This window comes from Cynocephalus volans, chromosome 12 (genome assembly GCF_027409185.1).
Source record: "Cynocephalus volans isolate mCynVol1 chromosome 12, mCynVol1.pri, whole genome shotgun sequence".
Classification (NCBI taxonomy): domain Eukaryota; kingdom Metazoa; phylum Chordata; class Mammalia; order Dermoptera; family Cynocephalidae; genus Cynocephalus; species Cynocephalus volans.
Window position 1 is genome coordinate 89,865,438 of NC_084471.1, and position 12,028 is coordinate 89,877,465.

Below are 12,028 nucleotides of genomic sequence, written 5' to 3' on the forward strand. Positions count from 1 at the left end.
GTGGCATTTGAAATATCTCAGTCAGAGTGAAAGTTCTGCCTTACAGAGATGCTTAACTTGTATTTGGGGATGAGCTGGATTTGAAAATGCTGAATCTTCTTTAATCAGCATAAGCTTGGATGATACCCACGCTCATATTCTAAGTATTTAGGATCCCGAGCTTGTCATATGTTTCCAGTGCAAAGTGCTGTCAAGTGTTAGGTGACTGCACAATTGGAAAATTTGACTTTATCATGAAACAAAATGTGCTTTTCAAAACTTTTGACATTATTATACCTAGGGCCAATGAAACTTGTGAATTTATCTGTGATATGATGATTTCAAGCTCTTTCGTTGAAGCCTACATTGCATTTTATTCAGAAAAAGATTACAAGTTATTATAGAACGTTCAGGGTGATGTACTTCTTTTGGTAATATTTGATATGTTTTGAATTGTAATTTTAGAGTGTTACCAAATCACCTTTCCATAATCCTATAGATAAATAGATTCAGTGGATAAGAGAAAAAATGATCAGCTACTTAGTAATAACTTGAAGGTTAATCATTATGGGAAGCTTATAAGTCAAACAGAATTGTCCAGAATGAGCAGATTGCTAATTTGGATAGCATTCTGGTTTCCCAGGTTTTACATGCAATTTGATGTTTAACCACTAAGAAGCTAGCAACATGCATAGTGAAGGTGAAACGTATGGATGATCCTGTCACAACTGTTTTTTCTCTGGTCCTAACATGGAATGGAGAAATGATTTCAATTCTGTTCTGTCTCCAGAGGGGAGAGCAAAGCGTGGGTCAGTATACATTCCTTGCGGTCACACAACACGAGAAGTACGACATTGGTGCAGTGAGAAGGGCACAACGTTTTTACAGCTAAGCACCAGAAGGGAAGGGGAGAAGCAAAGTGACAGCTCTAAGAAGGAATGATAGCAAGCATAAAGGAATTTATATTCAAATATTTAAACATTCTTGAAAGGATGCTTGGACAGAAATTCCTTTTCTCTGCTCCCCATGTAGAAATGAGTTTAACACTCAGCCAGATGCTAATGCAAAGTGACTCAAGCTATTCCTCGCAAGCATAGCTAAATTGCCGTTATTTGTTAAGCGCATTGAATTCAGCTGTGGATACAGCAGTTGGTTGCATTCAGCAAGCATCTGTACTCTTTTTTTTTTTTTAATCCTCCAAAGCAGAGACAACTCTACCTATCTCCCCCCTCTCTTCCCCTGTGCTGGCTGGGAATTGTCAAGTGACAACCGACCAAATCCTTTTGGACAGGAAGCCTTCATCCTGAGTTCTATATACTTGCAAAACAGGCCTTGTGGTTGGATCAGGGAGCCCATTAAAAGCACTTTGATGGTATGGAAATTCATCTTCATGAAGCTCCTAGGCCCCTAAGCAGCATGCTGTTTAGCTGTGGTTACAGATCAGTCATTCACATCGGAGGGCAATAATTGTGCTGACGGCTTGTAAGGCAATGGAAGTACATAAAATAATCCTGGGCCCTCCACCATGGCACTGTGAGTTAATCTTCTCTAATACAGATCAGCTGTTGTTCTAACACATGACTTTATTCTGGCTCCAGTGACTGCACAGCCGTTTGATTAAGTAACACTTAGAGTGGAACCATCTGCATTCACTTTATTCCTCCTTGTCCACGGTCAGGGGCTGTGTTTCCACTTCTCGTTCCACCTCCATGGTCATGCTTTATATTACTTCTCTGATTAGCACCTCCTATTTGGTTTGCGAGAGTGAGATTTTTGTCTGTTGAAAGCTACTGCTTCAATTTTTCTTTCTCTTTTGTAGAGTTATAACAACTTTCTTAAAAAAAATTTATTTCTGAAATAATACCTACCAAAACCTGTTGGCCAATTAGGATGTCTAGTCTCAAGAAGGTTATTATTCCCGGATCTCTTCACCTTGCGATTTCAATGTAATTGAGTAACGTCTTGAACTTTTTATATTTTTATATATTTATAGGTTTTTAAGTGAAAATCTTAAATGACGAAGATGAAACAGTTCCATTATTGTAATAGTATGACTAACTCTTGTATAAGTAAACCTTCTCAACTGAAGGATCTGAATTAGCTCATCCCTGATATCTGAGAATGAAATTGAGATTATTGAAGCTCTTTGAAGTGGGAATTAATGTACTTTGTGGTTACGTTGCCTTTTCCTGTTGAACTAGCTTGGGTGTCATTTCTACAAAATTAATGATCCATTTATATCTGTGCAACTCATGAGAATGAGATAATAATGTCATATTTGTGTCTTTTAATTAGTAATTATTCAACACTGGCACCTACTATGTATTAGGGACTGTGCTGTGTACTGGAGGTATTATATTGGGCCAGAAAGCATGGCCTCTGCCTTTATTGAGCTTTTGGTTTAGATCAAATTATTATTTTGAGCGTTAATCGTTGCATATTTATGTGTGAGTCCACCTATAGAAACTGAATAAAAACTCCATATTGCTTAGCTCATCAGATCACATATACCAGAGCTTACAAAAGTGGATACTTGTTATTCTAAATAAAACAACATTACTATGCATATTGTGTTATTTTGCTAATAACTACCTTTTTATTAGATTTTTATGACCACCCAGCTTTGTCCATGGTCAATGCATATTGTAGATCAGTAACTGAAATTTTGTTTCATAGTTCTTAATGAAAGCCATAAACAGAACATATGATAAATTCCTCTTACGTTTTGCACTATCATCTTCTCATATCATTTGAATCACAAAACATCATTTTTTATGTAAAATAATGTTCTTAACTCGCTAAACCCAGAAAATACGTGAAATGTAAAGAGTGGGGGAGATTGAGCAAAAAGAAGGATGGGAAGGAAGCTGGGAGAAAGGAAAAGGGGAAAAAAAGATCTTCAGCCTGGTGCTTTACATTGGTCTAAAAGATGACAGAAACTATGACCTGAGATCCAGATAATTGGAATCCTGCAGTGGAGATCTGTTTTCTTGGGTACACAAAGGTTATGCACATTATCTTTTCTTCACATTTCAAATAGCCAACATAGTTGTCCCAACTAGAAGGTCTTAATTCTGAAAAGCTGTAATTGGACAGTGAAAACAATTAGAGGTGTAAAGACAGGGACTTTACAGTCCTTCCAGTGATTTGTACCAAAACACATCAAGAAAGTCATTTTTACTGAAGCACATTTTAATTGAAGACTTCTAAAAGATTTTTCATTTCTTTACTTTTCTTGGAAGTGTTTCAACATAACCAAGAACTGTGTGTGTCAGGTTTCTTGGAAACTCTGGGACACAGTGTTATTTATAATTGTCATCTCTGGTTAATTATAGACTGATTGTATATTCAAATAATGTTATCTTTTACCACATAGTTCTGTTACAGATTAGTGTTATAGATGAAAAAGTAAGCTTCTCCGGTAGGAAGAAAGAGAAAGACTCTCATACATTTGTTTTACTAAAAACACTCACGTTGCTTCATTAATGCCCAAATGGCACAATTTTGAGTATACAACCAACTGTATACTTGGTCTTGATCTTGTGTTTGAAGTGTCTATACCTAACAAGAGATCATAAAAATCTCAGCTTTTGTTGTCCTGATTACTAATATAATAGAGACTCATTGCACTCAACTGAAATGAGAAATAGAACAGGTCTCCCAGCTTATTTCCCTCATTCCAAATGTAGTTATCCTTAGAAAACTGTGCCTGTGCTATTGTATCCGTTAGAAATGTACTTCATTACATGCATCAGGAAATCTAAATGCATTAGCTTAAACCAATAGTGATTACTTTTTAAAATCACATAATGAAGTTCAGGAGTAGGAGGTTGGTGGTGTTAGTTCATCGACTCAATGGTATCAGGGTTAAATCTGTGATTGTCTTGGCTTTTCCCTTTGGGTCACAAAATGTTGCTTCACCTACAACTACCCCGTCCACACGAAGGCAGGTAGACTTGGGAAGCAGAAGTAGTTTTCTCTTTGCTAAGTTCAGCCTTCATTTATACTTGTATAGGAACATTTTATTTCCCCTCTCAAGCTGACCTCCACAGACATCTCAGTGGCTGGAACTGGGTCATATGCACATCTTTGGACAATACCAACCAAAGGAAAAGAGACTGCTTTAAATTGATCATGAATTATTTTCTGCAACTGAATTAGAGAACTTATCCTATCTTCCCTGAGATCAAGGGATATCCTGAGATGAAAGGTGATATTAGCAGGGAAGAAAAGAAGGACCAGAATGGCTATTGGGTAGGAAAAGGCAATTGTCAGCTACAGCTACATTATAAAAATGATATCAAAGCTCTCAAATATTTCCTTCATGAAACTGGTTTGTTTTGTTTGTTATATAATTGTTGTCATCTGTCTATCCTTTGCACTTCCACTGTCACATGCCCAGGGCCTTATTATTATCTTGTCTGTGGTTTATAAAGAATTAGATGATATACAAGCTTGTGCACAAGAAAGCTTTGCTTGATAACAGGCTAAATCTATGAATTGTGTATTCACACACATGCTCTACACATGTTAAGACCTTCCTCTGTGTTGCTTTTCTTATGTAAAACAGTTGTCACTTACAAAAATAATCATGCAGATGTATGCATATGTTTCTTAAGGTGGAGAATGTATTCACCAAACATTAATTGCCTACAGTGTACCTGGAATATAAACATGTATGCATGCTATGAATTCATCTATAACTTAAAATAAAAGCTGGAAAAAATGTCTCAACTTTTCCTTCTGAGGTGCAGTGAAAATTCTTTGCAAATTTCTATAGAATAAGATGAAAATTTGGTTAACAGCATGTATGTTTTAAATAATAGTTTACTCAGTAAAGATACTAGTTTTGCTTTTTGGCCATTTGTCAGTCGTATTCATAAGAAGTCTTACCACAGACTATACAGGCTGATTTGTATCAAAGGTTAATTTTGTAAGTCTGGCACTTGGAAACTCTTCTATTACAACTTCTTCTTTTCTGCCATTGTCAAGCCTTTTCTTTCCCTTTAACAGAGTGCCAAACATGAAACGACAGTGACCAATGTTGACTTAATGTGGATGTTTAATAATGAAAAAAAAAACTGTGTCATTCCCAGCATTAGTTACAAATGGCAGTAAGTGTATCGGATGGCAGCCCTGTAATAATTTTACATCCATCATTCTTTCCTGATGCTTCACTGGCCATCTGATGGATGGGGCCAGCAGTGTTAACTCTTCAGAAACTGACACAGTGTATGTAGTTCAGCATTATCTAACACATGCTTCTTCCCTTAGATAAGGAGAAGGCCTGTGAGGAATTGTGAATTACAGGTTTTGCTTCGAAGAAGTGAATATGAAGGAATTCATGCCTCTTCATTCAGTGGAAAATGCTCCAATTAACGATTTATGGATAGCTTTTGTAAGTGTTGCCTTTAGCTAAAATGAATTAGAGGAGCCAAGTTAGAACTAGATATTTCAATGACAAGAAAAACTTTACAGAGAAGGTATGCGTATTAGGTAACTCTTTGGAGGAAATGAGAGACATCATTGCAACAGTGTGGTAAAGCAGATTTTCGGGGAGGTGTGTGTATATGTTTGCGTGTGTTAAAAAAAAAATGCTCCAGTCTTTTAAAATCCTCTGGTTAGAATTTGCATAGGAATAAATTAAAATAATGTAAGTGATTAATATTTTCTTTTTATAAAAGTGAGTATACATTATTTTTAATCTACATTTACATGTAATTATTATTTGGTGACTTTAATTAAAAGATACACAAAATCTGAAGTTGAATATTTGCCCTATTATTGGAGTATCTCTTCTCTGAAAATATATATAAAATGGATAGGGAACTGCTTTCTAGCAACCGATTACTAGAAAATCTAGATCAGCTTTTTATTTGCAGGTTGGCATTTGATCCTTAGATTTTCTTTCCTTTTGTTTCTCATTCATAAAACCTTCTTAATTCTCAGTGTCTTAGCTAGGGAACACTTCTTATGGGACAGGAGGGGAGAGGAACACCCCTTGGTGAATATTATCAGCACAGAGCAGCCAGTTTTCAAAGACCATGACAAAAAGGCAAACAGGTATTATGTCATTACCCATCCATCACTCTGTATGTCAGCCTTTCAATAATTCCAATCGACATTCTTGACAGGCTGATGCAAGCTAATGGGGCTGTTTGTTTCTAGAAATTGAGTATGGGCTGTCTATAGTCTTTTGTTCCCAACGGTTTTCTTCTGTGTCTTTTCATTTCTTTCTTTTTTCTTTCTTTTCTTTTTGGGGGTATTTAATTGAAATACATGCCGAGTTTGCAGACTGCAAAGATCAGAGCTGTTTTCGTCCAGCAGTGGTAACTATGCATTAAACATTTTGATTTGTTTGAGCTTGAAGTTTAGTCCTTTTTTGCCATTTGCTTCATGGAGTTTGTGTATATTTACAGCCTCTGCATTTAATGGCCACATGCCTTATTTTCACAGATGGCCAGTGGAAGACTTTTTCTTTCTCTTAGTATAGCCCGCTTTCAGTTTTGCTACATTTGTCACAGTGCCACTACTTGCAGCTAGCAAGTGCCCACGCTTGGTGGGGAGCAATTATGGTGTGAGTTTTTAAGGAGCTTTTTAAAGGTTTTTTTTTTTTTTTTTTTTTTTTTCAGTAAACTTTTTATGGTTTAATTTTCAAGCCTAGAAAAGCTGTGCATGTTTTCAAACAGAGAGTCTTGTGTTCCTTACATCATTCTGGTAGAGGGGTTAGTGCAGGATGGTCCAATAAAATAAGACTCATAGGGCACACCAAATCGGGCTTTCAGAGAGACACCCACAGGCCTCTCTGATGATTGAAATTGTCTATTCATTTAAGGATATGAGGATATGCTCGCAATAGTATTCCTAGAAAAAAGCAATTTGAAAACACTATGTAGAGAATGATCTAGATATTTTTTAAGCGTTATTTCCATGGTGTATAGATAAAAGACTAAAAGAATATACAACAAAATGTAAGCAATAGTTATGCCAAAGTGATGGGGCTATAAATTTACATACATGTCTCTATATTTATGAATTTTCTCAATTTTCTGTAAGTAAAGTAAGTTTCACTTTGTTGTGGGACCTGATGTGTTATTTTTAAAAACGTGGTCTATCAAGAATGATCTTGCCTTCCTTTTTCCCTTGATCCCTTCTTCCTCCTAAAGATCAAATAGCTGTGTTTGAGACAGGTACACATGAAGACACTGAAATAATTAAATAATTAATTTGTTTTTCAATTACTCTCTAAGGTTTAGTAGATGTATTTTCTGTTACCGTTTGTTGCAAGGTGTTTTACCAATATGGATTAAAAATCATCAAGCAAATATTCTGAAATAATCAGGAAAATATTCTGAATTTCCAAGGGTCTCACTGAATCTGTCCAGTCATACCTATCCTCATCTTTACAAGTGAGAAAGACATACTTATGCCTTTGAGCCGTGGGAGTAATAATGGCTATTGATATGTATTTCATGCCTTACAATTTTCAGTGCTTTCACATTTCAGTCTCACTCTGTAATGTAAGTAGAACAGTATTCTTTGTTTTAAAAATTTTATTAAAATTTGAAATTTGAGAACATTGGAAGAATGCAAGTGGTAGATCAGTTTTTGAACCTAGGCCGACTAGCTCGAAGTGGGGTCTCTTTTCTAATGGACCATGGAGAAGGAGTTCAAGAAGATAACCCAGTGCTTGTTCAGTTAGCTTGTACCCAGCATTGGGCATGTGTATTCTTAAGTACATTTTTGAGGCTTTATCACAAAAATCTCATTTAAGCCATCACCATCCCCACAATTTGCACATCTTTTTTCCAATTCCTTGTGCGGCCTGCTTCTGCTTCATTCCTAGCTCTTCCTTTCTTTATCAGGCACCAGCCCCTTCACTAGAGAGTGAGCCAGGGAAGCAAAAAAAAAAAAAAAAACCTTATTTACTTATTCAGTCTTGTTTACTTTGCTTCTCTTATTAGCTCTGATAAAACATGTGACGAAGTGTTAGCTGTTCATTAACATGAGATTTTTTTTTTTTTTTTTAAATATACAGGATTATTTATTTATTTATTTTTTTTTTTTTTTGTCTTTTTTTCATGACCGGTGCTCAGCCAGTGAGTGCACCAGCCATTCCTATATAGGATCCGAACCCGCGGCAGGAGCATCGCCGCGCTCCCAGCACCGCACTCTCCCGAGTGCGCCACGGGCTCGGCCCATTAACATGAGATTTTAAATATCTATTCTACTCTTTCTCTCTCTCTTCACCTACAACTACCATGGATAATTGAAAAGTGAACTATAGCCCTGATGGGCTAGCTTGTATTTGTCAGACCCAGCATTTCTGAACCAAGCCAGGAAAATAGTCCAATTATATTTATTTAACTGAAGTAACTAGTGGCTACTGAGGCTACATTTGTAAGAATGCTGTCAGTTTTATAGCTTTTATTCCTTGAAAAGGAAAAATTAAAGAGAAAAATCCTATATGTTTCTGTAGCTCAGGAACTGAGTCACACATTGTTTATAGAACAATCATCATCAGACAACATTCCAGTTTTGTGTTTATATCTGTGTAGCCCTCCCACCTACCGGACATCCTGGGTAGGTTATAAATTCTATTATTTTTCTTTGTTGGCCTTCTGTTTTTCTCACATTAACCATTCTGATTTGGCTCAGTGTTCACAGTATGTCTGTCCGCCCTGGTTTGAAAGAACAGCAATGTCTTTTTTTAGATGTTGGTTGAATCTTGACCACACGTACAGGCATTTGAAATCCCAGGTGTTAATTTTTTCCTCTCCTGCCTTCCCCCTTCTATGTGTACACACCATAAGCACCACTACAAGAAATAAAAAAGGGTCACTATTTAACTGTGACAGTCTTCATGTGTACCTTCTTTTAAATCATTTGTTTTCTATATGTTCCTTTGAGTGGCTTTTCTGTACATTACACACCCAGGCAGTAGTGACTTTTTCCTCTCCATGACAGTGGTTTCCTGTTTTAAGGACTAAATTAGTAATGTTGAATTTGGATGTATAACTGTGTCTTTTACCAAAGTACTTAAATCTGTAAATCTGAATATTATTGGACAGTCTCCTCACAAATTATATGAGAATAACCATAATTTTTTGTATTCTTCATAATTTGAAATATCTTCCTTAAATTTAAGAAAATGGTTATGGAATTCTAGATTATACATGGAGTGGCTTTGAATATTGAAATTTATCCATTAACAATTCTTGAGGAAATTATCATTTATGGATAGATAAAATGCAGTTGTATACATTTGTCAAAATATTTTGCTTTTGTTAGGTAGAGTCCAGTCAAGTAGGACATAAAATCCTAGCACTGCAGATTCGAAAGAAAATGAAAAGGGCTTTCAAACCAACCCATCATCTGACGGTGAATGCCTCTTCAACACCTCTAATACACCAGGCAGGTAGTCATATGGCCACCACTTGGAAACCTCCAGGGAGCTGAAATTTCTTACATTCTGAGGCAGCCCGTTCAGTAGACAGCTCTGACTCTTAGATATCTCTTCCTTCAGTGGTTCATTATCTGTCACCTGATAACTCACAGCCTTTGATCAGTGTTCTGTCTTTTGACTACATATGGGCAGATTCTATATTTCACAAATAACAGGTCTTGACTCTTTTTAAACATGGAGGTTCTTAAGATATTTAAAGGCAGCTACTGTTGATCTCTTCTTTCCACTCCACCCAATTTCTTTTTTGGGGTCCTGTGTAATTTTCCATCATGACAGCAAGGAAATTGATAGGAGCATAATCCAGAGCTGAGTAAAGTCCAGACAGTTATTGTCATTGAGCTTGCATGGTCTGCATTCCAATCCAGAGAAAAAGACACTGATGGCATTGTCAGATTATTTTGCTTAGTTAATCCATACTAGCTTCTTCTTGTTGCCACATCCACTGCTAAGTGCTCATAACTAATCTTTATAGCAGTCAATTCTATCTTTTCTGGAATACATATTAAGTGCTCGGGTCATTGTTCCTCAGATTTCTCTGTTCATTCATTAAAATCAGGATTAGTATTTGTCATCAACTTTCAAATATTCTCCTACTTTAAAATCAATTATTTAAAAATTATTAATAGGAATTCATCAATATTATCCACAAGTCGTTTTACTATCTTGGAAAGTTATTCACCTGGATAAGACTGTTTTTGTTTTTTTTTTTTCTTTTGGTGGCTGGCCTGCAGGGGGAACTGAACCCTTGAACTTGGTGTTGTAAGGCTGCACTCTAACACCGAACTAACGAGCCAGCCCCAGACTCTTGAACTCATAGAAACTGTGTGTTTCTTTCTAAACCACACCATCTATCTTGACTTCATAGTACTTTGTAAAAAACTTGAACTGCTGATACATTTCACTTTGATCAGAGTGACTGCGGAAACTCAGCTCCAAAGACCAGAATTACACTTCAGAAACTTTCGTGAAGCTGGCTACCAAATTTCATAAATGATACTGGATTGGAATAAAATTATGGGTTCTAATTCATGGGGGAATCTCTGAACTTGGAAGGAAAAAAAATTGGGATTAGATAAGGCTGACTTTGTGGATGACTGGACCAGAAGACACAAATGGACCCTTCTAATTAATCCCTTAGCTCATATACACCTGTGATTCTCTGATGCAGAAAATGAATGGAAAAATATTCTTCTAGAATACCAGAGTCCAGAGTACCAAACTCTGGCTGGGGTAAAATTAGTAAAAGATTTCTTCAACTTGTATTTTTGCTGGTCTTCTAGGGAAGTGTGTTTTTGCATATATGTGAGTGTGTGTGTGTGTGTGTGTGTGTGTGTGTGTGTGTGTGTGTGTGTGTGAGAGAGAGAGTGTGTGTATTTACATATAATTTATACATAATTTACAAGAAAACCTTTTTTCCCATTTGTGCTGTTAGATTAAGTGGGTGGATGTTAATTTTCTAGAAAACAGAGGTATCAATAAGCAAGAGTGAAACCAAGAGGTTGAGGGGGTAGACACATGCATTGTTTCTTTATATTTTACTTAAGCTGATGAAAAAAATAGCCAACTGATAAATTGTTATGACATCATAAATGATCTTTCATCTTCTTTGGTGGTCTGTGAGGTTTACATAATTGGAGGGTTAAAAACCTTTTTTTTTTTTTTTCCTTCTTCCCATGTCATTAGTATAGTAGGAGACCATGAAAAAGTGCTGCCAGAAGGGGTTTAACTGTTACTGAGTCAACATTTGACAGTCACACTCTGTTCTGTCATTTCATGCATGTGCTTTTTATGAGTTTTATAGCTTTGTGAGCTTTATTTCAGGGATGTGCATTATGATAGCTGATCCACAGCCTTTCTCTCTCTTTGTGTATGTGTGTCTAGTGAGGAGCAAAGCTCATCACTTATAGGAATCCCAATTTTAGGGAATAAAAGAAGAACTATCTACTCACATACTGTTTAATTTAGGAGTAGGTAACTAAGGAAATATCTACCTCCTCTAAGCTATAGTTTGCATGTTCTTTTGTTTTGACTGCTCTGTGAAATATCAGCATAGGATGTCCATTTGAGCCTTTGCAAACACAGTGAATTTTCAGTTGTTTTTAAGTAAGTTGAAGTAATGGAGTAGGGAAGTTTTTCTATTTAAATAGGTACTAGACATATTATGGAACAGTAACTCATCATGCCTGAATATGAAATGAAGAAAAAAAATGATATATTAATACATTGTGGTAAATGATAAACAAGAGGGAAGATCTCAACAATCTTCAGAGTTGTTACTAAAATTCTCATTTTTAATGCATATTTGTGTGACCATAGGGAGTAGAGGATCATAACCATAATAGAGTACTTAGTACTCAATTGAACTATGCCTGTAATTCTTATGTGAATTTTTGTCTTTTCAATTTTCCCCGTTGACTTTTTCCTGATATTAAAAGCATATCTATCTTGAGTTTTTCAAACTAATGAGAATGTATCATATATTTAACCCCCAATTTACAAATTAGGTTTCTGGGGCTTCACAGAGGCTAATTGATTTGTTTAAAGTAATATGGCGAAGTTTGGTTAAAATGTGATGACCTTGAT

At 36.0% G+C, this 12,028-nt stretch overlaps 1 protein-coding gene across 2 annotated transcripts in view; it reads left to right on the top strand.

Annotated features, from left to right (window-relative positions):
- Positions 1–12,028, top strand: part of SOX5 (SRY-box transcription factor 5) — a 338,183-nt gene that overhangs the window by 310,534 nt on the left and 15,621 nt on the right. The gene's annotated exons all lie outside the window — the stretch shown is intronic.